General features: G+C 38.8%; 1 protein-coding gene and 1 long non-coding RNA gene across 6 annotated transcripts in view; one reads left to right on the top strand and one right to left on the bottom strand.

The window, feature by feature from the left end:
- The window catches only part of LOC130906240 (protein turtle homolog B-like), a 204187-nt gene that overhangs the window by 2776 nt on the left and 175681 nt on the right, over nucleotides 1–25730 (top strand). The gene's annotated exons all lie outside the window — the stretch shown is intronic.
- LOC130906241 (uncharacterized) lies at nucleotides 3255–5617 on the bottom strand. Its single transcript, XR_009061266.1, has 3 exons — nucleotides 5531–5617; nucleotides 4686–4778; nucleotides 3255–4069 (listed from the first exon to the last, which is right to left on the bottom strand). It is a non-coding gene; the product is annotated as an uncharacterized LOC130906241 (long non-coding RNA).

The following is a 25730-nucleotide window of genomic DNA, read 5'->3' as shown; positions in this document are numbered from 1 at the left end:
TGGATCGATTATCATCTAAAATATTAGGGAAAATGCGACCGGAACAAAAAATAAATAAATTTAGCTATAGTTACGAGGTAGATATCCATGACTTCTTTACAGACACTATTTTTTTCATTGTGACGTAATTTGTTTAAAAGTTTAAAAAATGCAAGTGAATAAGTTATATATATATATATATTTTTTTTAAACAATATTAGACATCAGTTAATGATTGTAAGCTAAAAATGACAGACATTTTGAATAATAAATATAATTACTTACCTTCTTTTTATGGCTAGGTTCTGTAAACGGGGGTCTTCATGGTAAAACGGACAAATTAATAATAGTTCGGGGGCTTAATGCGCCATGAATCTGCTATGGCAGCATACAGACATATTGTTCTATCAAGCACAACAATTCTTTTGGCTTAAAATACTGTTTTAACTAAATAACTGCTTTTTCAGCCTTGTCTGTGTTTTCCGCCACATATATATTATATACAGTATATATGCTAGGAGTGTGACAAAATCAAAATGGTGTCATATCGTTCCATTTTGGATCCCAAAAGATTATCGATATGCCCCTGCCAAGAATCGTTATATCGTTATAAAAAGGGGTCACTGTCTTTCTGTTCGTTTTAAGGCATTTACACAAGGGCATAAGTTTGCATAGGGACCGTAGGGACATAACACGACCAACTTTTCAGGATGTCCCCACCAGGGGTCGCGTTAACCGAATATTTTCCGTCGTTGACCGGTTTTTTAAAACGGTGATGGAAAAAACTGAAGTCCATCTGTCATTTTGACAGGTTGCAATTCACACCCCAAACCACAGGGTGGCGAGTGAGTATATTAATTAGCTATTTTCTATCTTGATGCATGACGTCGTTGGCCTTACTCGGAGTTTCTTCAAAAAAGTTTCATTTTGAGACATTTGATTATGCACAAGTGGGCACGCAATTCAAGTCCATGCGCACCAGGTGGAAAGTGTGAGACTGCGTTCAGGCCACAGCAGGTGAACTGTCAATTTCATTGTTCCATATGTTCCATATGTAGCCTAGCCACAGTCAGCTGTTTTTGTCACTGCGGAGAAAAAGTTACATATTCATCTGCTTGATGTGTGATGGCACGGTGTGGATTCTCTGTTAAGCTTGTTCGGACAGAATATTAATTAAAAATGAATGAAAACTAAATACTATTGAATATGTCATTATTATAATTTTAAAAATGTAAGTGACAGGTAAAAATAGATTATGACCGGATTTTTATGACCCTGTCAGTCAAAATGACAGACAACCAAAAAGTCTAGCGCAACCTCTGGTCCCCACCAACTTTTAAGTGACCTTATATGCATGATATATTGAGTTCAGTTATATAGGTCATTTGAATTGTCTTCCCATATGTTGTAAGGATAGAATTGACCCTACCATTATGAAAGGAATTCTTTTCATTATGTTCAAACTTATTTTTACCCCTTTTCACTTGCCGAAAGTGCCAGTCCATTCGCCCAAAAAACGCACGTTTGATTGGCTCATGACTTGACCCACCCCTGACGCACACACACAAACGCATGTTTGACCTTTGTGGCAGGGGGGGCAAAACATTTTGATGACCCCAAAATGCAGTGTCACCAATAAAACTAACTTCCAAGATTTATGCTCGGATAGTTACGGAAGCGTATTGCATTCACTTGAAAAATAAAAAAATGGGAGGCTGTTTTTTGAATTAATTTTTTTTCAACCCTCCGTTTTTCTAATTAATTTATTTTTGGGTTTGTTTTTTGAATTAATCTTTTTTCAACCCTCCGTTTTTCTAATTAATTTATTTTTGGGTTTGTTTTTTGAATTAATTTTTTTTCCAACCTTGTTTTTCAAAATAATTTATTTTCGGGTTTGTTTTTTGAATTAATTTTTTTTTCCAACCTTGTTTTTCAAAATAATTTATTTCTGGGTTTGTTTTTTGAATTTTTTTTTTTTTTTCCCGAGCTTGGTTACCGAGGAAAAAATATTTATTCAAAATTCAAGCACTTGGAAGTCTCGCGCGAACTGCATCCTGCAAGTCCAATGCTGGACGACACGTCTCGCGACACCTTCAAGCGGCCGTTTTTCAAATAAATATTTTTTCCTGAGCTTGCTAATGCTAATGCTAAAAAAAAAAAAAAAAAAAAAATCAAAATTCAAGCACTCGTGAGTTATCGAGGTACTTGGAAGTCTTGCGCGAACTGCGTCCTGCAAGTTCAAGACTGGCGGACAGTGGGACACCTGTCGCGTACACCCCAAACTACTTATGACGGTCACACTACTGGCTCAATTAAGGTAAGATATCGATATGAGTTATTCTTATTCTGTCCTAGTTGTAACGTAACCAGCTAGGAGCTGGAATTGTGTGGAAACTGCTCGAAGCGTCCCCGTTTTTTAGAACATCAAAGTTCTTCTGTCCGAGTAACATAACCGAATGCTTACAGCAGCGGGTTTCATTGCAGTGGCTGCATTCTTTTTCGAAGAATATACTTTTGCACAAACGTGAGGCATCTCCTCTTCCACTGGATATATTGATGTGTCCCGCTAGCTTAATGCAAACCTACAATGGAATGCGCTATTCAGGCGCTAGCAAATGGCATTGATTCGCCTTATTTAACTCGAAAAAAATAATTTACACTCACAAATACCAACACGTTTCTTGTCAAATACAAATTTTGAATTCAGGAAGCAAATTCGCCTTTTATTGCATGTTTATAAGTACGAGCAAAGTTATACTGCAGTGCTTAAACGCATCAAAATATTTTTCCACAGATGTCTTTAATTTCTGAATTTTTCTCTCGTGTTGTGTCCATTTTATTTTAGAAAGAACTGCAGGAAGTTCTTCACCGCTGGAACAACCAGAATTTTACCAAGCAGGAATGCTGTACTTCCGGCTGGGAATCTAGTACCTCCATTACCCCATCTTTTTGGTGCCAAAGAGTATCTAAAAGAGGAATCTCATATAAAGATAACCTACAGAGAAGATTGACTGCAGAGAGGACCCTATCCCTGTGATGAATTTTTTTTTTTCCGATTTGTTGCCTTGCCATGACAAAAAAATGGTCTTCATCCACTCACTTTTCCAGAGGAAGCCATTGACCTTTTTATGTTTTTACATTCTTACATACCATTTCTGATAAGTGTAATAAACTGCACAAGCTATACGTTGTCTTAATGTACAACGACATGTGCTGACAGTGCAATAACTATGGAAAAATTACAGCAATGCCCATAATCGTATGTTGACTGAAACATTTACTGTCAACTTGTTTTCTTTAAATTGCAGCCAAACAATTAATAGTAACAATAATTTTTGAATACTAATATTTTATCAAGCAGTCTCTCAATCAAAAACAAATTAATCTATATATTACACATTGTATTGTAACACATATGTAAACTATTTCTAAATTTAATAGCAAATGGCAAATAAAAACTGTGAAACTTGGTATTATCATTATTTCACACATTGTAGACTGCTAACATGCAAGAACTGGCAGAAATATTCATAAGTTTGCCTCATTGGCTCAACTGACAGTGACAGTACAGAGAAATGCATCATGCAGAGCAGTACTGAACTACCTGACTCAGCAGTAAAGACACGATCAGTTGGCAAAAATTAATGTACCTTTTGAAAAAGAAAAACATTTACAAACACTTTTGGAATTAATTTCACATGAGGTAGAACTTCCAATACTAAAATTTATTAGAGGACCGGGTTAGATGGAGACAACTGATTCGTTGTGGGCACCCCTGAAGGGAAAAGCCGAAAGGAAAAGAACAGAGAAATACACCAAAGTATTTATTCAATACATTCTCAACTCCAAAACAAATGTTCATGCAATGTATTTTGCCTGAATGTTGCTGGGCAATAAAGCAGTGAATGATCCCTGCCTGCCCACCAACGTCTAACGGATTGCCCTCAAACCTTGATCAGAATCTTTGTTGCTCACCCCCCCCAAGTTTAGGGAACAGGGAAAGTCTTTTTTTTTTGATTGATCTCCACCAGGCTGGAATATATGACGACAGAGCAGCAGCATCTAATTGTCCATTTATTGTGCTTTCAATCTATAACAAAAATTAAAAAGTATGCATTAGACATACACAAGCTCAATTTAAGGGAGTAAAATGTGAAAATTTCTTAGTAAACAATTATATATATTACAGTAGAAAAGATCAGCTTATATTTAATATGCCATGCAGTAGGGTTGTCAAAATACATTTTCAGCTCTATATCCTTAAAAAATGATACATTAAAAAGCCAGATTTTTTTTTACTAATAAGAAAAAAATTCAATTGAAATTAAGAGTAGTGCAAATCATTTCCGCATGACAACAAATGCAAAAACGAGTAAAACAAATGTCTCCAATGAGACAATATTTTAGGGTCAATGCTGTGCAATACACTCAAATGTTAACTGGCTGAAAAAAAACATTGGAAAAATTAACCAAACCGTTCATATTTTGCTAAAACTATATGACAATAAAACAAGTTGCCAACCAGTTAACATCAGAACATACACATTGCAATGCTGTATTAGCAGCAGCAACTGTTGAAAACTATCCAGCTATTGATAGGCTGAATATTAGGCTGAATATCGTACTTTTGTGATCAAATATCGTAACAGTATACAAAATTTCCAAAACAATACTTTGACACTTTTTCATATTTTTGACAAACCTACCCTGGAATTTTTCTTTTGACTTATGCAATCTTGTAGTTCTCCTCCGAAACACATATTCTGCGTAGAACATCAGCAGCGGTTGTCATTGCAATGCTGGCATGGCAAATGAGAGAAAAAGGAGGAATACAATCATTTAACTGTCAACCGAGAAAATGTGCTTATTCAAATTACTGCCAAAATTGGTTTGGTTGGTGTCCTTCTGTGCTGTAACCTGGGCAACTCATCATTGTGCACTAATATATAGTAAGTTACTGTGTGTACCGGTAGTATTATTTAATTGCTTACATGTCCCATGATAAACATGAATTGATTGCTGTAAGATACGTTTTGGGCTTTGTTTTTCCTGTGCCAAGAAAATTCGTGTCTAGTAAGCCGCCAACAACAACATAAATAACGCAAATCCATCCATTCTTTTTCTACATAGTTTATTTTTCCCAATCTCGAGTTCAGACACATCAACATACCCGTCGTAGGAGAAACCTCATACTTGTGCAATCGTGTTTTCATTGTAAAGAAGGCAGCCAGTTCAATGGACGACACATGTCCACGTGGCGTGGATAATATCTATTTTACACAAATACAGTACTGTATTACGGTATAGGCAATGGCATTATAAAACCATTCCATTTTATTTTTATGTGTGGAAAGGCGCTAAAATAACTATTCGGGTAAGTTACTTTGACCGACGAAGTTTGCTAGTCTAAAAAACGAATGCACTTCGAACAGTTTCCAGCCAATCGCATATCTTAGTCCGTAACTCTTTAATTTACCTAGTACTGCTTTATCAGAATATAAAGGCTTAACACAGAAGGACAGTTTTAGCATGACTCATATTGATGACTTACCTTAACTGAACGAAAATAGAAGACGTTTGAAGGTGTAGGCGACAGGTGTCCTGTCCTACAGACTCCTCTCTCCAGTCTTGAACTTGCAGGACGCAGTTCGCGCGAGACTTCCAAGTACCTCGATAACTCACGAGTGCTTGAATTTTGAATTAATTTTTTTTTTAGCATTAGCATTAGCAAGCTCAGGAAAAAATATTTATTTGAAAAACGGCCGCTTGAAGGTGTCGCGAGACGTGTCTTCCAGTATTGGACTTGCAGGATGCAGTTCGTGCGAGACTTCCAAGTGCTTGAATTTTTGAATAAATATTTTTTCCTCGGTAGCCAAGCTCAGGGAAAAAAAATAATTCAAAAAACAAACCCAAAAATAAATTACTTTGAAAAACGTAGTTAGGGAAAAAAAAAAATCAAAAAACAAACCCAAAAATTACGACGGAAATAAATTATTTTGAAAAACAAAGTTGGAAAAAAAATTAATTCAGAAAACAAACCCAAAAATAAATTAATTAGAAAAACGATGTTGAGGGAAAAAAATTAATTAAAAAAACAAACCCAAAAATAAATTAATTAGAAAAACGGAGGGTTGAAAAAAATTAATTAAAAAAACAGCCCCAAAAATAAATTACTCAGAAAAACAGAGGGTTGAAAAAAAAATTATTTCAAAAAACAGCCTCCCATTTTTTTATTTTTCAAGTGAATGCAATACGCTTCCGTAGATAGTAGCTTAGCCCATTCTCGTACATACAGGCATCCCAACTCTTTATCTGAGTGCGTTTTTCTGTCCTACCTAGTGGAGAAGTACATGCTGCATCCTTTTTGACTGAATATTTCAGCCAGGAATATTTATAAGATGTTGAAAATTGCGTTTTTTTTTTTCCCTACCTACCATCATTTTTGAGGGGAATTCTAAATCAAGCTCTTAAGGACAGCTATGCTCTTGGCCACAATCGTTGTCTATTGAATATGGTACGCCTGATGGTGGCTCTGTTGTACAATTAACGTCCACTCACCATTTTGACCGTGCTCTTCGGCGTTTCATGGTTTACATCTTCAACTCTTGGCTCTCTTCAGTAGTTGTTGTCGCTTTTGAAAGCTTAGGTTTTTAAAAAATTATATATATCCATCTTGTATCTTCTGTCCTCAGGTGGTTTTGGTTAAGCAAAGCAAATGTTATGAAATTATATATTATAAAAATATTTTTATGTTCATTTCATTTATTTTTGTTGTTTGTTTTATTGCTTTACAACTTTTATTGACAGCATTTTGTCCCGGTAATGTCTTAATTTTAAATTCATATATAGGAAAGCCAATTACATGCAATGACATTTTCGGCCACCACACGGCTCACACTCACACAGCCTCGACAACATGCCGCCTCCTTCGAAGAGGAGTGATATTAGAAGTTTGTTTTTGACCAGCAACAGCCACTGTATGTAATTTAAAGAGCATACGACATGAGAAAAAAAGTCTTAAATAGCATTATTATGTGAATTAGAATCATAGTTTGAGACGATTTTACCATATATAACAATGTAGCAAAGCGCAGATGACGAGAAATTAGTTTTTTAATCTGCCGGTTAGCCACGCCAACCATTATAGGGCTCTAGCGTCCCCAACAGGTGGATGATGTCAGCGGGAGAATGGGCTCATTGGTTTTGTCATTGTTGTCATTGTTTCAGTCTCTCTTCTCCAATATTTTTACAGGATATTCTTTTTATCCAAGTATTTTTCCCCAATAGCTAAATAAATGGCTTGAGAAGGACCAGTTAGCCCGTCAAGGGGGAATTATTCACAACGAGGAAAACGCGACGAAGAGAGCTGCAAAATGTCATTGTTTGTGTCTCTCTGCTTCAATATTTTTACAGGATATCATTTTTATCCAAGTATTTTTCCCCAGTTGCTAAATAAATGGCATGGTCATGACAAATAACAGTCGTGTGCTAAATGGAATATGAAATAATAAAAATGCACTTATTCAGGACGACATGGCAAAATTACTCCATAATGGTCAAAACTGTCGACTTCACCTTTACTGGCACACCTCCCGAACGATATTTTATGACACCTAAATCGGGCTTTTGTCATTTCCCTTCCCCGTCTTCGGAGAATGTACACAAACCAAGAAGCGTGACAACTAGCTGACATGCTAACCCAAACAGAGTGATGTTTCAAAGTCTTCGAAGCGGAAAATCACACATTACTAGCCCGGAACTTTTGACATGACGACTGGGTTGTCGATAGTCTTCGCGGATCGGCAAACCGCCCGGCGGAGAGCAATTTACAGTTCGTTCCCCGGAGGAGGGCGGCTGCAGTTGTTGTGCAGCTCACGTGCAGCTAATGTGCATGCATACTTTTTACATGCATATCAATGATCAAACGTAAGTAGCCCTTTATTTAAAGAAAGTTTGTAGTGTTTACTTTGTAATCGCTGTATTCGCGGCTATTTTTAACACAAAGTTGCAATTTCTGATCGGGTGGAAAATTTGACTGAACATCGGGCACAAAGTGCAAAAGCCGAGTATAGTGCTCGCCCGGCGGGGGTATTTGCGACAAGGAGCATGTCAGCCACAAAATGCAAGCCACCTCCATATTAAAATGATCCCAGTATTTGACATACTACAAAACAAGATGTTTACTCACTTCCTCGTAAGTCCTATGGTCCCACAGTAGTAGGGCTTGTGTTGGCCAATATTCACGGTGAATGGGAACCTTTTGAAACTCCTAAAAGGTGCACACGCCTCGCTCTCATACAGCAAGATTTTTCTGGTTTGATGCGAAAAATAAACGTATTAATCCGCAAAATCAGGTGAATCCTTAGTTCTTCTCATACAACAGTACGGCTGTATAGTGAAGATGACTCCTTCTACCGTACACGTCACAGCGCCCTCTTTCTCAACTCGAGACTGTTGCCGGAAGTCACTCATTTTTATGGCGCGGGATTCAAAAAACTAAATAAATATAGCGATCGCTTCCACACACATCCAAGCGGTCCATATCATTCAGGAGCATAAAATACCACGTGTATTATGAAATAAACATGCTTTTTCGTGTCACATGCACTTTAAAAAGACATTGATGTTGTGGAGGTGGGAAACACACCACTAATTTTGCTACTGAAAGTCCGACCTGCATCAGAGTTAGCATAACATTAAACTGTGTGAACTCGCCAACCTGCAAAACTCGAATTGGAAGCTGCTTAGAGAGATGTGTCCTTCTGTCTGCGTTTTCTAATGTTTACGTTAATTAAAATGTGAGATATGTAGTGAACTCCGCTGGAACCTATAGAACTAGAAAAACGTGAGCAAGAAGCTGCTTAGAGAGAGAGGTGTGCTGCATAACCTCATATGTTGCTCACACAACACAACATACACACAACGAAGTCATAATTAACTGTGTACATTAAAAAAAAAAAATTGGGGGTCGGTGGGATGCCGCGAGCTACCCACACTCTCGTTGCGATCGCCTGGTCGAGCGTCATCGACGAAATGATCACCTCTTATTTAGCATATCAATTAATTAGGTTCACATTCGTGAGAAATGTACAGTAGCCCTTCCGGGCAAAAAGTGTACATGCAAGTTATGCTGTTATATCACCCCTACCAATGTTGAGACCAAACCTACGCCCTTGCATTTACAGGTCACTTCCTGTTAAGCTTAAGTCACTGCCTATTCATTTGAGGAGAGGCTCGGGTCAGTTCGTGTTCTGACACCAAAATCAACGGGAAGTGACCCATAAATGCCCCAAAATCAACAGGAAGTGATCCGGGAATGCCCCAAAATCAACAGGAAGTGACTGAAAATCAACAGCAAGTGACATGAAATGCCGCGAAATTAAACTCATTGTTGAGATTGACCGCCATGGCACTCGTGAGCATTCGTTCATTTGCTGCCATCCCTCCCACTTCAAACAGATTGGACGTCTACTTGTGATAAACTCATTCCAATTCACAGCAGAAGGATGAAAATAGATGTTTTTCCTGTTTATTAGTTGTTTTGTAGAATGATTTCCTGACCCATGCATCGGTAATTGCTGTATCACCATCTCGTGAGATCATCGTTATCGAGAGCCTTGTATCACAAATTGTATCATATCGTATCATGAGGTACCCAGAGGTTCACACCCCTAATATATACATACATACATACATACACACATACATACAAAGATCTGAGTCAATATTCAAAGAAAGAACCAGAAAAATCATTGACTGCTCAATTTTCTTTAAAACTTCAGAATGGAAAAAACAAGCAATAGAATTGACCGAACTGTAAACGGAAGCTTAACAATGTCTATAACTCCAAAACGGATGGCAAGCAAGTATCAGGTGCATACCGCCACCTACTGTACAAGATTGTGGTGGTTTTATTGGTCAATATCTTGTTCACCTGCCAAATTTTGCTTATACTCTTGTTACTGCTTCTAGTGCTCAGTTACGGTGTAGTTGCACGGGGCTTATCGAATGCGCCGGAGGCATGAAAACGAAACCATTAATTGACAATTACTAAAAAAGAAAACAACCAAAAGTAGCGTGTCATGCAGGCGACAATTTAAAAAGTAGTGGAGTAAAAAGTAGAGATATCTGCTGTGAAAGGTAGTGGAAGTAAAAGTAAAAAGTACCACTTTATATTTGTACTCAAGTAAAGTACAAATACACAAAAATGTGCTTGAGTACAGTAACAAAGTATGTTTACTTAATTACATTCCACCACTCACTACTGTTCAAACTACTGCTTCTCTAAGTTAGGTCACCAATGCATTGTTTTTTATGTCAAACTTGATGTTGCACTTTGTTAAATTTAGCTTCATGTTTTACGATAGTTGAAAGGCCTTTCAATCAAACATTTGACCCTGATCTCTGACCTAGCGTTTGCAAGGTGATTGACTAAAAACAATCTGCTCTAGATAAGCTTTCTGAATGAAAGTCACACGATTGTGAGTTGTCACTGTCACTCGAAAGCACCCCAGTGTTTTTAAAACACATTTATGTGAGGCCAATCAATTTACAAATCTGGCCAAGGCTGACACCAGCTGTCTCCCTTCAAAGTGTGATCCAGCCAGTCTGTACCAGACAGGGCATTGTTTATTGTGTCATTGCACTACTCAGACACTCTCCTTGGAAATCGAGGTAGTGTAAAAGGGGGTAACAATATGGTGGTTATTCATTTATTAATTGCAAGCATTCCAGCACAAAGATATTCTCAATAGGTCGAATAATTTTCTTGCAGCCATCCTCTATGCAGTTTATCCTCATTGGGGTGGTGCGTGTTCAAGAGACTATCTAAGGTCACCTCGGGTAAGAAGCAAAGATTGCCCTGAACTAATTCCCAGCCGATTGCAGGGCGCATACTACAGTTTATTATTCAACTGAGATGTTTTTCTTTTTAAAAAGTTGTTTTCTCCTAGGCATGGTTGTTGAGTGGTTAGTACATCCGTCTCATAGTTCTGAGTTCAAGGTTTCAATCCCGGGCTTTAGCCTTCCTCTGTATTTTGCAAGTTCTCTCTGTGCATGTGTGGGTTTTCTCTGGTACTCTGGTTTCATTCAAACAAATAATAGAACTTTTGTATATGAATAATAGTTCTAGTTTCAAATTTCACTTTGCGTTAATTAATTGCAGGTATACTTCTGCCTGCAATGTCTTTTGCTGTTGGAGTCTATGCAATTGCTGGTATGATATTCTGAGGGTATGACAACCTTAAGCCAAAATATCACGGTATTGCAATTACAGCTCTAAAATTTGTTACTTTGAGATATCTGGGGTTAAAAAAAAATCCATTAAATAGGATTTTTATTTGCCAAAACATATTAGCAAATTGGAACATAAGTAATGTTAAGTTTAAAAAAAAATCTAAATAAAATTAAAATAAATGCAATCATTTAGGTGAGCCTAAACCCACAGCCATAGCTCAACATTATTACCATCAGAACAAAAATAATTTAATTATTTTCCATAAAAAGCACTGGTGTATGACTATCATGTTTACATTATACACACACTCTCGGTCTCAACACAGACAGTTGTCAGAGAGCAAAAAACACCACATTTTACCACCGCTAGACACACTAGACATGCTGGAGTTAACTCTTGTAGCTGGTGGGCAGTGTTGTTAATAACGGCGTTAGAGTATAACGGCATTACAAACAGCGTTAATTTTTTCAGTAGTGAGTAATCTAATTAATTAATTTTCTCACAGAGAGAGCAGAGCGGGAGTGGGGAGAAGGGAAGGGAGTTGTGACGCCGTTGCAAACGCAATGCTAGGTGGCTCCAATGATACTTGACTTTAGCCGACAGCCTACAAACTACGCTCACATGGTGCTACATTAGATATCACATGTATATAGAACGCGAAATTTATAGACTCACCGGCGTTAGTAAACAGCCACCATCTTACAACAGCAGACTTCTTAAGAAGGCTCTGCTCTAGAGAACCTTGCTAGCGGGCCTAAGTAACTTTTTGTCTAAAATACTCCTAAATCAGCAAAATCTTGGCTTGAATCTATCTTTAAATGATGAAACAGTTTTAACTCTTTCAGATGTTGAAAGTAGACCGAAGGGAACTAATGCAACAATAGGAGCAATTTTAACAACTTTAACAGTTGATTCACAACATTAAATGACTTCCAAACATAGCAAAGGTTACTATCTAGTTATCACAATATCCACAATACCCCTGTGTCTTGTTAAGTTTAGGGTAAAGAATCGGGCTTGGGCCAATTGTCCCCAAAACCCTTTGAACTTCACATAGTGTGACCTATATTTTTTTTTATTGAATGAAAGAAAAAAAAAACATTAAAAGTAACACTAGTTACTTTGCAAGTAATTAATTACTCTTACATTCAGGTAACTGAGTTACCAACTCAATTACTTTTTGGGAGAAGTAATTTGTAACTGGAATTAATTACTTTTTAAAAGTAAGATTAACAACACTGCTGGTGGGAAACGTTCATGACACTGTTTACTAACTTTTAATTTTGTATAAATACGAAATCACATTGGAGGTGTTGCTTCCATGGCAGCCACCCTCCGCAAACATGGTCTACATATCGGTTTGGCCTCCTCTAAGCTGTAACTTTTCTGTAGCCGAAGTATTGCCATACCAGCGATTTAGTTTTCTTCAAAGGGGGAAAAAGGTCAGGAGTTTCACCTCCTCCAGCCATCGTGTAGCACAGCTGACTCACTGACACTGAGCAACAACCGGTACGGGAGGGTTGAGCATTGCAGCTGCAAGCGAGGGATTTCTCCATGTATTGAACATAAAAAAATAGCTAATACTTTAGGGACAGTATGATGGAAAATTTTTGTGGTTTTAAAACCTTGATGTTTTCATACCACTTGAAACCAGTAAATGGCACATGTCTTTTGGAGTGACGAAGGTTGTTGGCTTTGGAACCGTAACAAAAGGGGGGGGTCGTAGCTTTTGCGATAGGTCAATTGAGAAATGTGTCTAAAATGTAGTAACCAATAGTGTCCCAAACCTGAAATATATCTTTGCTTTGAATTCACAGTATACCAACATGCTAATGCAAGAGATCTCCCGATCGCATGTTTTTCCGAGTCACCTTTTTTTGAGAATCTGCCAATACCTTGTCCCGATTTGATCCTCGATTCCGATTAGTTTTCAATAGGCAGGGCCAAAAATTGTTTATATTAATTTCATAACTTCACAACTCGATTATTTTTTAATTTATATGAACTTTCAATTAATTTTGTAATGAATTTCTCACAGGGCTATTTTTAACTTGTATATAAATGTCAGTCTTTGAACTTGAAAATGATGAAGTTTCTTTCAAAAGAGTGCACTTTCGCAAAGATGTTTATTAGGGTTGTTCCGATCATGTTTTTTTTGCTCCCGATCCGATCGTTTTAGTTTGAGTATCTGCCGATCCCGATATTTTCCGATCCGATTGCTTTTTTTTGCTCCCGATTCAATTCCAATCATTCCCGATAATTTTTCCCGATCATATACATTTTGGCAATGCATTAAGAAAAAAATGAATAAAACTCGGACGAATATATACATTCAACATACAGTACATACGTACTGTATTTGTTTATTATGACAATAAATCCTCAAGATGGCATTTACATTATTAACATTCTGTCTGTGAGAGGGATCCACGGATAGAAAGACTTGTGACTTTGTATATTGTGACTAAATATTGCCATCTAGTGTATTTGTTGAGCTTTCAGTAAATGATACTGTAGCCATGCCCCAATGCATGATGGAAAGTGGAACCATGACTGTGTGTAGTGCTACCAAATGATATACCTTCTCTGCGTTGGGAAATAATATAAGGTGTTAAGACAAAGATCAATTGTCACCTTGCTTCCCCACATTACTTCCCATGATATTTCTAATCATAGGGAGAGGGATTGCAAGGCTTTAGCCAATTAAAAAAAGGCTCCAAAGGCTGCCAAAATTCAGTCTACTCATTTTGCGCTGCGTTTTATCTCTCTATATAGGTAAAACGGCGTCATTACAGATTGAGCGTGGCAATGAGTGAGAGGGTCGTGCAGCGCATGCATTAATTGCGATAAATATTTTAACGTGACACATTATTTAAAAAAATTAATTGCCGCCGTTATCGGGATAAATTTGATAACCCTACCTTAAGCCTAAACTAAAGACTCTGGATGAGTGTAAGATATTATGTCTGTAACGTTAAATACAATTAGAAAATTTATTTAATTAAGATTAAGATATAAATAAGATATAAATATATGTATATATATATATATATATATATATACAGTACATATATATACAGTACAGCACTGTACATTTTTATTATATTATGTACATACAGGATATACTGTATGTATATATTTTCCCCAAGTGGAAGCTTCCATGATCTATATATATATATATATATATATATATATATATATATATATATATATTGTGGTGACTCTTTGTTGGACATAATTCACCCACCGTAATTGTGTGTCTGATTGGCTGAACGCGTTACCGGCTGCGTCAGTCACGTGACAGACCTTATAAAGAGCCGCGCGCGTTCCGGCTCATTAGAGAGTGTGTACGAGAGTTCACAGCGAGCAATAAAGACTCTTAGCAAAGCATCCCGCTTCAATATACATATATATATATATATATATATATATTAAAAAAAGGCATGGCCGATATTTTTTTGCCGATTCCGATACTTTGAAAATGACGTGATCAGACCTGATCGATCGGTCGATCGGGACATCCTGTCATTCATTCGTTTTCCATGCCGCTTTTCCTCACGAGGGTCGCGGAGGTGCTGGAGCCTATCCCAGCCAACTACGGGCAGTAGGCAGGGGACACCCTGAACTGGTTGCCAGCCAATCGCAGGGCACAAGGAGACATACAACCATTCACGTACACACTCATACCTACGGACAATTTAGAGTGTTCAATCAGCCTACCATGCATGTTTTTTCCCGGAGGAAACCCACGCAGGCACGGGGAGAACATGCAAACTCCACACAGGAAGGCCGAAGCCCGGGATTGAACCCTTGATCTCAGAACTGTGAGGCAGATGTGCTAACCACTAAGCCACCGTACCGCCCGCCGATCGGGACATCTCTAATGTTTATTTTTAAAAGCTCAAGGAGAAAACATTGACACATTCTTTTGCCTGTGTTTTAGAGTGTCTTATGCTGCAGGCATTTTTACATGTTATTGAGCTCCTACTAATGGGCTAACTCGGTGCAGACTTTCAAACAAAAAAACAACTTGTAAAACCCAGTCCAGATTAGCAGTGGGTACAGTATAAAATCATAAACAATTTTTGTTGAGGAAAATGATCATATCTACCTTCTCAGGCAGTACGCGTGAGCGTTCTGGACAGATAGTGTCTCCTGCAGTGGAGAACACACATTCACTGCGTGTAGAAGAAGCTTGAACGCATAAATATGAGAAAGCGAGATCTGACAGCAAAGGATAAGTCTGTCTTTCATTCCACCACAATGCAGCAGGGACCTCAGACAAAACAGCTGGTGGCTGGTGCTCACAGCAGAGTAGGTAAATAAATGTCACGTATCACTGTAGTGAAGTATGTGAAAAAAAAAAAAAAAACTTTTAATGATGCACATTGATACGACAGAGTATTAGGTCCAAATTATTCAATTTTAAAAAAGGACTACGAGATTAATCCTACTATTGCTACGAGAAAAAAAGTCACAAATATTACGAAGGGGTAAGGTAGCTGAGAGAAAGCAAGTAAAAGTATTAAAGTAGTAAATATTACATAGGGTTAACGTAGCTGTGAGCCGCTACACACCATGTACCTTAGCTGGGAGCTACGACGAAGCATAAGGATAAATTCTTCTATTGATTATAATTTGATGTAGATGAGGCAAAATAATAAGTATTTCCTTATCTGTAAAACCGATTCTAAAACAAAAGATGCTCTTAATACTGTTGATTTTAATGGAGGTGGCAACGCGCTACGTGCGACTTATTCTCATACTATTCCATCCATTCATTCATCCATCCACTGCTTAATCCAGGGTCGGGTCGCAGGGTCAGCAGAAAACAGATGTAATTTGTTGTTTTACTAACCTGGTTCTCACTGGTTAGAGGATACATGTATGTCAAATATGCGGCACTCAGCTATGCACTACTTGGCACTTGTATTCTGAGGGAATCTGACCTTCTAGCCAGACCGTTGGAATCGGGCCAGCTGGACCCGCGCTGGCACAGAACCAACGAGCCGGGCCGGCAGGATCCCGGCAATCCAGCTAGAAAGCCGAACTCAGCGCGTTCACCTCAGTCTTAACCCGTTGTACTGACTCTATTTTGAAAGATCTAAAGAAGGCTCACCGAGAACAAGTTGACAATTTACTCGGATCGACAGTGATCAAACAGAAAGTCGAAACAGGCTCAGACTGAGGCGAGGAGGCAAACTCGTTCCAAGGTCACCACATCAGAAGTTAACAAAAGGTTCCTGAGAAAAAAATGAAAACGCTTAGTTAAACATTCAGTCTTTTGAAGGGTCTCGCGGGGCAGGCTGTGGGCTGTTTGTGGATTGGACAGGAGGATTCAGGAGTTGTGGATCTTGCCACCTCAGCGTCAAAGGGGCTCTTGGGGTCTTGTCAGTCGTGTTATCAGTTGGATATCGGGCGTTCTCCGGAGCTCCTTGTGTTGGGACAGACCGTCCCGCCATTTGTTCTGGACTGTCCGGGAGAACTGATTGCGAGAGTTGGTGCGTCAATCTTGCTCATAATACACACGTTGGGCTTCCGGGATAAGAAGGCGTCGTGTATCTTGTATGCCCTATATTCTGCTTGTTTTCCTTAAACTATTGTAGAAGTGCTATTTATTTTATATTGGGTGTGTTAGAGCAGGGGTTTTCAACCCAGTCCTCAAGGCACACTGTGGGTCCTGGTTTTTGTTCCAGCCGATCCAGCAGAGACAGTTGAACCAATGAGGCTTCTGCTAAAACAAGCCACACCTGACTGCAATCAACTGATTGCACTTGTAAAACACCAGATTGGGGAAAAAGTGTTGTCATCTTGTTTGGTAAGAATGAAATCCTGCACCCACAGTGTGCCTTAGTGGAATAGGTTGGGAACCCCTGTGTTAGAGTAATACACACAGTCAAACAATAAATAGGAGAAACGATACTATTCCCTGATTGACTATATTAGGTGTGTTAGAGTAATGCAAACAGATGGTGCCTACGAGAAATCTTCAATTCCATGAAGCCGAAGGTGTTAAATCATATTGGTCGTTCAGCCACCTTGACATGACATACCTGTGTTGCAAATGTTGCATTGAGCTGACTTGTCATTTTTCTTTGTGAAGTTGAGACAAACTTTTCAGCGCCAGTGCACAGTGTCCACGATTGAAATCAAGTTGCAATGCACTAACACACGCTTCATGTGGCTTTTTCTTCGTGGTGTTCGGCAGCTATATTTTCTAGTTGGCGGTCAGGGCATCGAAACTTGGAATCGAAATAAAAAAATTCCAACGGTTCCAGGACAATTGGAGTGTTAATCCCGGATCCCATTGATGCTCGATGCCCAACGATATTGATTAGTGATAATTGTAGTCATGTGGTGGTGTGAAACTCGAAAATATCTAACTTCTGTTTGCATTTAGGGTTTTTGTTTATTTTTAATCAGGATTTGTCATGATTAGTGTCAAGTACAGAGTAATGACAGACAGACAGGGAATGTGGCTGTTCAGGCTTTCTTTCTTCACTTTATAAGCAGCATTAAAAAGACCAACATGTACTTAGGCTGCTGAATTTTGGACAGCCTTTAGTGTTGTAATGTTACATCGATTTGGATCGTAAACATTTATAAAGCTGCAGTTCAACTGAATAAATCAAAATGCAAAAGAGCCAAGAACATCACCTTCTTTTAGTTGTGACATTTTGTTGAATAGAATGGTTTATTTGAACGAAGCTTTCAGGATAAGCTACTTTCAGTGAATGTTCTTAAATACTTTATCTTTGTGAACACGTCAATGTACTTCAGATTGAAACTGACATGACAGCAAATACGAACCTAGAATTAGATGCTAACTCCATTCAGTTTTAATGGGATACCGAAATCACTCATTTCAATTCAGTTCAAACTACAAGCAAGCATTAAGCAAATGACCTCACGCATATGAACTAATATTACTGTAAGACGGGACTCAATTAATACAACAGCAAATTACCTTACAACCTATATAACTCTGTAATGTATAACTGACCTAATTCATTTCATACTTTATCTTAAACCCAAAAATATAATATAAGCAATAATCAAGTCTGCACAGATATCATGTCTTCTATCTAGTGAATCACCAAGTTTTTAACTCCAAGGTAGTGATGCACGATAATGCATTTTTCAACTGATGCCGATAACCAATAATTTTCTTCTCCTTCCAGCCGATAACCGATAATGCCAAGCTGATAAATCTATTAAAATGTAGAAATTTTTAAATTACACACAAGAGCAAATGGTACTGTGCAAAAATATGATTTATTACTACCTTTTCCACATCAAATGTGAACAAGTAGTAAATTTCAAAATCTAACCAATGTATATTAATTAATTCATATTAATAATACTTACAAAGTAAATAATCACACAAAAATGACCTGAGGAGGGGTTGAGGCGCTGGGGGAGAATTGGACAAAACTACGTCAATTACGCACGTTTGGAGATTAATTATATAATTATCGGATTGCATTACGCGATGAAAAAAAGTGAGGGTTCAAGAGGATGCTCGACATGCTAAAGGTAATGCTAACGTGAATGCAACGCTAATGCTACGAGTTACTTTGAAAGTCTAAGGATCACTCAAAGGCTAAAGCAACGTTGCATTTCTCTCTTGCAAAATAAGAAAAACATCTCTTAATAGTTGTATAGAGTTCATTTTGCCTACACTTATATATTCGTCAAACCCTTTCTTTTATCCCAGGCAAATAGTAGGTAGTTTTATTTACCTGACATGTTTCGGCGGGCACTTCCGCCTTCGTCAGAGGGTCACTGATGTTGTTGTGACGCGTCTTTATCAGCTGATGGATGAATGAAGGCGTGACTCACCTGTCAGAGTGACAGGCGAGTCACGCCCTCTGCTGCCCATTCACTCTTCCAAGATGCTGTTCCAGGTCGTAGAGAGCATGTATGCCCCCTCGTCCCTGTTGATGGTCCTCATACATCAATAAAGGAACAATCACAACAAGAACATCACAAATCAGCCATCACCGATCACTGCAAAAGGGAAAACCACATCATGGACTGGGAAAAGGCCAGAGTCATCCGCACCGAAGAAAACAAACATCAGCGCTGGATCAGGGAGGCCATTGAGATCCGCAAGCGGGGCCCGAGGACCATCAACAGGGACGAGGGGGCATACATGCTCTCTACGACCTGGAACAGCATCTTGGAAGAGTGAATGGGCAGCAGAGGGCGTGACTCGCCTGTCACTCTGACAGGTGAGTCACGCCTTCATTCATCCATCAGCTGATAAAGACGCGTCACAACAACATCAGTGACCCTCTGACGAAGGCGGAAGTGCCCGCCGAAACATGTCAGGTAAATAAAACTACCTACTATTTGCCTGGGATAAAAGAAAGGGTTTGACGAAGAAAAACATCTTACAATACAGTTATACCCCGGGTTATGACGGACTCGACTTTCGACATATTTGAGCAGTCCGGAGACCTGTTTAGGCTACACTATAATTTTTTTCCTCTTTATTTTCCACACTAGTATTAGATTTTATTTCATTTTTGCCAGTCACCCGTAGTGGCTGTACCATTTTCCCCTATGAAATGATACAACAATAATCATATCACTCCATTATACAAATCAGACATAACAATACAGTTACATGACCACACGCAAGCTTGCAGTCGGAAGTCCTATGATAACGTTTTTCACTTTTGTCAAACCGCTGTGTCTTTAAAACACAGTAAAAAAATACACATGGGGGCTGCAGTCACACGAAAGCGTGGATTTCAACCTCTCTCCCAATTTCCATGTGGCGCTAATATCGTTTTTCATTTTATGTTGGGAAATATGTACTCTGCACTGGAGGGCAGTCATGTTCTTTGGACAGGTGGACTTCATTTCTGTATATTTTCTAGTCGGAATTTGATTATTTCTGTTTATTCTTTTGGCCTAATATGGGTATGTAATAGTTTATAGTGCAGTATAAAAGTAACAGTTGTTATAATGGAAGTGCCGAGAAAAAAAAAATACCATTACTTAAGAAAATTTGACAATGTAAACAGTTCTCACAATGTTACTCATTACATGAGTATTGTTTTGACTAAATATATATATTTTTTAACTTTTACTTGTACTTCAGTAATATTATTTTAACATTACATTACATTGTAACATTACTCTTCAGTGATTAATCTATTTGGCTACTCAACCTACCTGTGGTTGGGACACAGAAAAGAGCAAAATTCTCTACATGCAAATATATTTTATTTTTTAAACATAGACAGTGCCTTCAGGTATCGTGTTTACACGATGTGTCGTAGACCTGAACATGTCAATGGTGTCCCCCGGGTGAGTCAGCAGCAGTGAGTGTGTGTACACACAGATATGAGGACACCAGACAGACAGGGCCTGCAGCATCCTTCCAGCTGAGTTCTGCTTTCCCATGCTGGCAGCTGACAAATGCTACCACTTTTGCCAATGCTGACCCTAGCCAGGCTGTCCTAATTGTACTGCCAGGTTTGACTCTTTAACACCTTATTTTTCCACTTCTCCAGACTTGGGTTAACTAAAGCTAGGTTCATACTACAGGTCTTAATGCACAAATCCGATTTTTTTGCCATATCTGTTTTTTTGGCGTGCCCGTTCAGACTGCCTTCGTCCATTGAGACCGTTCAAGTATCACACATGCGCACTAATTCGCAGTCCGATATGCGCTCAGCAAAGAGACCCGCATGCGCAGAAGCATCAAAACAAATTACACATGCTAGCTGTATGTCATTCCAGAGTGATCATATTTTGATTTCCAAAAAGAGGACACAAATAACAGACATTAATAATCCCCGTTTAGTCTTATATTCAAAGTTTATATGGACTGATAGAACGCATACACGCACACACATGAGCCTTGACGTGTGCGCATGAAATTAAATATTGCTCATTCGACGTACAGAATGAAAATCGAAAATCTTTTCTTCATTTTATTTTTTATGACTGTGGTCAAGCCCGCTTTGTGCTTAAAAGCAGAGTTCAAGCTAGGCGCTAATGCCTACGTGGCTGCCATCCTCCGTGCCTCTTGCTCTTTGCTGACGTAATTACTGTATGGAGTTCATGATTTGGGAGTCTTGACAGTTCAGACCGCCAGTCACGTTCTGAAAAAATGTGGCCCAGATCGGATTTGAACTACATACAAAAGTGACTCAGATCGGATTTGAAATTGTCCACTTCTATGCGCCTTGTCCCGTTCAGACCGTCAAGTTAATGTCTGACTCGAGTCGGAAAAAAAAAGGAAAAAATCGTATTTGTGCATTAAGACCTGTCGTGTGAACCTACCCTGACACTCAGATTAAAATGTGGGCAAAGAATTCTGTATTCTAGATGGTATTGATGGAGGTTCGGGGGATGTGCAACACAACAGTCTGGTTTCACACACCCAAGTGGGAGCAATTCAGCATATTTTCCTGTTCTTTGAACAAATGTTGTTTTTGGCAGCCCTTTAAATTTTGGACTTTATCTTTTGGACGAAAATAGTCATGTTTAAGTAATTTCAAAATGTGTAAGTCTTTGTCTAGTTTTCGTCGATGAATAGTCACACTGTTTTATCAGTAAAAAATCTTAAGTTCTAGTCAATGAATGAATGAATAAATAAAGGTTTCCAACAATTTCAAATGAACATGGACAGACGAGTACATACTGTATGATTTAGACCGGGGTCAGGAACCTATGTCTCGCAAGCCATGCCTGGCTCTTTTGATGAGTGCATCTGGCTGTCCGCCAACCAGTAATCTTAAATGTGGAACCGGTCGGCTCGCTTGACATGAACGAGCTGTGATGAACTGATGGTGCATTCACACCAGTGTTGTTTTTGTCAAAAATGATGATAAGGAAAAGATTTCGCTGACTAACAATTTTTTTCATGTCGATGACAAGCTAAAAATGCGGGAGACTCGAATGAGACGGGATACCAGTTTTCGTCTGATGAGACGACTACGAGACAAAAATGTGACATCGTTTGATTAGTTTCTGTCATGTTCACAATGCGTCACATTTTCATATTGTATGTGGAGTACATCAGCTTGCATCATGGCAGTGTTTGGGTCAGGTCACTCATGTGAGATGTGCTGTACCTCCCCCTCCTCACCTGAGTTTAGGATGTATCTCAAGCTAGGCTGTGCTCCATCTTGCTTGTTTGGAAACACGGTGAAATTTGTTTTCTTATCTTGGCAAGAGAGAATATGCAATGTTGCTTTAGCATTTAAAGGTCTGTGCTGAATGATCATTAGACACTAAATGTAACTCCTAGCATTAGCGTAGCATTCAAATTAGCATTAGCTTCAGAATTGCGAATGTCTTCTTAAAACACTGGCTAGTCTAAAGCAGAGCCTCTTGGCTTTTCTGGTCAATAAGTCTAGAGCAGGGTTCAGCAAATCTGGACCTCGATGCCATCTATCCTGTCGTGTTTTCCACGTCTCTCTCCCCTAACACACCTGAATCAAATGATTATGTCATCAGCAACCTCTCCAGAAGCCTGATAATGATCCTGATTATTTGATTCAGGTGTGTTGAAGGAGGGAGACATGGAAAACACGACAGGAAAAGTGGCTCGAGGTCCAGATTTAGCGAACCCTGGTTTAGAGGACGGTAAAATCCCATACAACTTTTTTTTAGCATACAGTTCGTGGTTTCTAGATAGGTTGAATTGAAAATAGTATGCTGCTTTTCCTACTGAGTGTATGACATTAACATAGTTGGCATTGTCCATGTAGACACTACATCTATGTTCATTCAAAATTGTTGGAAACCTTTATTTTTGGACTGAAGGTTTTGAATTTTCCAAACGAAAACATTTTGAGTAACTGTCAATCAAAACTATTAATTAATCATTGCAGCACTACTGTCTACTGTCTACACTACTGAAGGTTTGAATTTCAATTAATTACAATTAATTTTTAAGCTGTGATTAACTCGATTAAAAATTTTAATATTGTGACAGCCGTAAAATAAAAAATAAACAATATTGCATGTCGGCAATAATTTATGACACAATATATCACCTACAAATATTTGTTATGCTTGCTTTCGATATCAAAATTGTACACAACAAAATACAATAATGGCTGCAATGTTGTCAGTTTTATAATGCTACAGTAGACGTTCCTTTGAGGCTAACCTTCCAACGGCACATTCTCCTGGGTCTTTGATTGTAAATGAACTAAATACTAATTGGCATGGTGAGGGGGTGGCAGAGGAAAATCTGTTCTGGTTCACAACCGATCCTAGCTCTCTCACTCCGTCTTTCATCATCAACAGTGAAGTCATAGCACCAAGCGCGCTGTTGGTGTGTGATCTCAGATGATGTCACCAACAGCCAATCAACACATAGCGACGCTTGAAATTGCGTGTTTTCAACACCGCTGGGAACAGCAGACACACAATTATTATCTGATTCTGCTTGCTAGCATGAGCGCTCTCTTATTCATGCGTCTAAAGATTTTTTGTGAAGTAATAAAAAAATGCAGTGTTGGCTTTTTCAAGTTGCCAATGATACATCTTTCCTGTCATTTTGGCGTAAAAAAAAAGATTACTTTTCAAATGTGGCTCAGGATGCACATTTTGGAGCCCTTGGGAAGTGGGGATGCTGTCGAGTGCTCCCTCTGGGTATTCCCTCTTTTTGCTAGGAGAATTAAAGGCTTACATGGACTATGGCAATGTGACAGCCCCGTGATGTAAACCTGGTTGCTTCTTTTTTTATTGGACTTGTGTTGTCATCATGGATTGTCCATAATAAACATCATATTCCAACATAAGGGTGTCCGTATGTACACAGTGTAGGCAACCAGGACACACGAGGCCGCAGTTTGATTGACTTTGTGTCATGTCACCAGACCTGCGGCTGCATGTATTGCCTCAGCTATCAGCTCAAGATTGGGGTTTTCACACCTAATCACAAATTCCTGCAGAGCACAGCAATAATGCAGTGAATGATCTTGCAGAAGGGAGAACCAGTTTGGCAGAATGCAATGGTTGGAATCAAAGATGTTGACTAATAGAGAGCAAACAGCCTTGCTGGTGAAAGGGCTGTCTAAAAATGTGCTTTGATGACCAACAACTTCTGTGACCTGTTCGTGAAGAAGTCTATCAAGTCTAGCTATAAGTGGGTAGAGGAGGCAAAAAAAAATACTCAAGTAAGAGTAGCATTACTTCTAAATAATATCACTCAAGTAAAAATGTAAAAGTCGTCATAAAAAATTTACTCAAATACGAGCAAAGTATTCGTTGAAAAGAATACTCAAATAATGAGTAGCATTGCAAGTAACTGCTTAAAATGTTTGATTTTTTTATTTATTTATTTTTTTTAAATGGTATTTTTTTTTCCTCAGCACAACTTCATTTATAGCCCAGTGGCCCCCAACCTTTTTTGCACCATGGACAGGTGTCTTGCCAATGTAGGTATCCCCGTCAGAAAGTGTTTCCCCTAGCCGTGGGAGCGTGCATGCATTCAGGGAAGGTGGAGCCACACCACTGCCCTTGATTTGATTGATTTCAGTGTTTTAATGTAGTTATCTAGGAAGCTTTGCAACATGGCCATCCACCAAAAACACTTTCTTTCGTATGACGTAACATACTGGAGTATAATGTTAGGATGTTCTCTATTATCACGGATTAATTAGTTCACCCTGGGAAGCACATCCTTGTTTTGATATGTCATGTCTGGAACTGGGCCATGAGAAACACTTTCAGACCGGGATACCTCCATTGGCACGACACTGGCAATGTGTGGCAGAAAATGACAGTAAATATAAAAAACACAACAGGGCTAAAAACGAACATTAAGTGCAGGGTAAATGAAACTCACCATACGCTGAATCTGACAAGGATTTACTAAGGACCCAAATGCACGAATGTTCTGTTTAAAAAGGTTTATTTTCAATTCATAGGAATTCAAAAAGAGACAACGAAAAATCACAGCACTTGCTGGATACTAGTGATGTCTCGAGGGGCGCCGAGCCTTCAAAGTGTGTGTCGAGTAATGAAGGGACTTTTCGGCGAAACGCGTACCGAGGCTCGCTTCATTTAGGAGAAGTTCCAAAAATGATGACAGCCCAGCTGTACCACGTGATTGCTTCAGGGAGTGCTAGTGCTTTGCTGCGCGGTTTGACAGCTTGCTACAGTTATCAACACCTCTGGCTGCATTCAAAATGTGAGTGAAGGAGAGTTACGATCAGGTGAGAGTTTGGATGGTTTAGAGGTGGTTTGGAGAGTGAAAAGTTTAAGTGAGTTGAGAGAAGGGTACAGTAGTTGATACTAGGATGGATCTAGCAAGAAAGAGGACCTCCTCTCTGTGGAAAAAAATATTTTTGAATAAAACAGAATGAAAATCGCCACCATCCTGTAGCTACATCAATGTACAAATTACACAAGCATAAAAATTCATGTTACACAAACACGCCTCTCCCTGATTACGTGTAACTGGTACATGCAGATCGGTTATGTGCGGTGTGTGGAAACCTCCCTCCCGATGCCTTCATGTGGGTGCGCTGGCAGG

This window comes from Corythoichthys intestinalis, chromosome 18 (genome assembly GCF_030265065.1).
Source record: "Corythoichthys intestinalis isolate RoL2023-P3 chromosome 18, ASM3026506v1, whole genome shotgun sequence".
In the NCBI taxonomy this organism is placed as follows: domain Eukaryota; kingdom Metazoa; phylum Chordata; class Actinopteri; order Syngnathiformes; family Syngnathidae; genus Corythoichthys; species Corythoichthys intestinalis.
The sequence above is the reverse complement of the archived record's forward strand: the minus strand, read 5'-3'. Positions and strand labels throughout refer to the sequence as shown.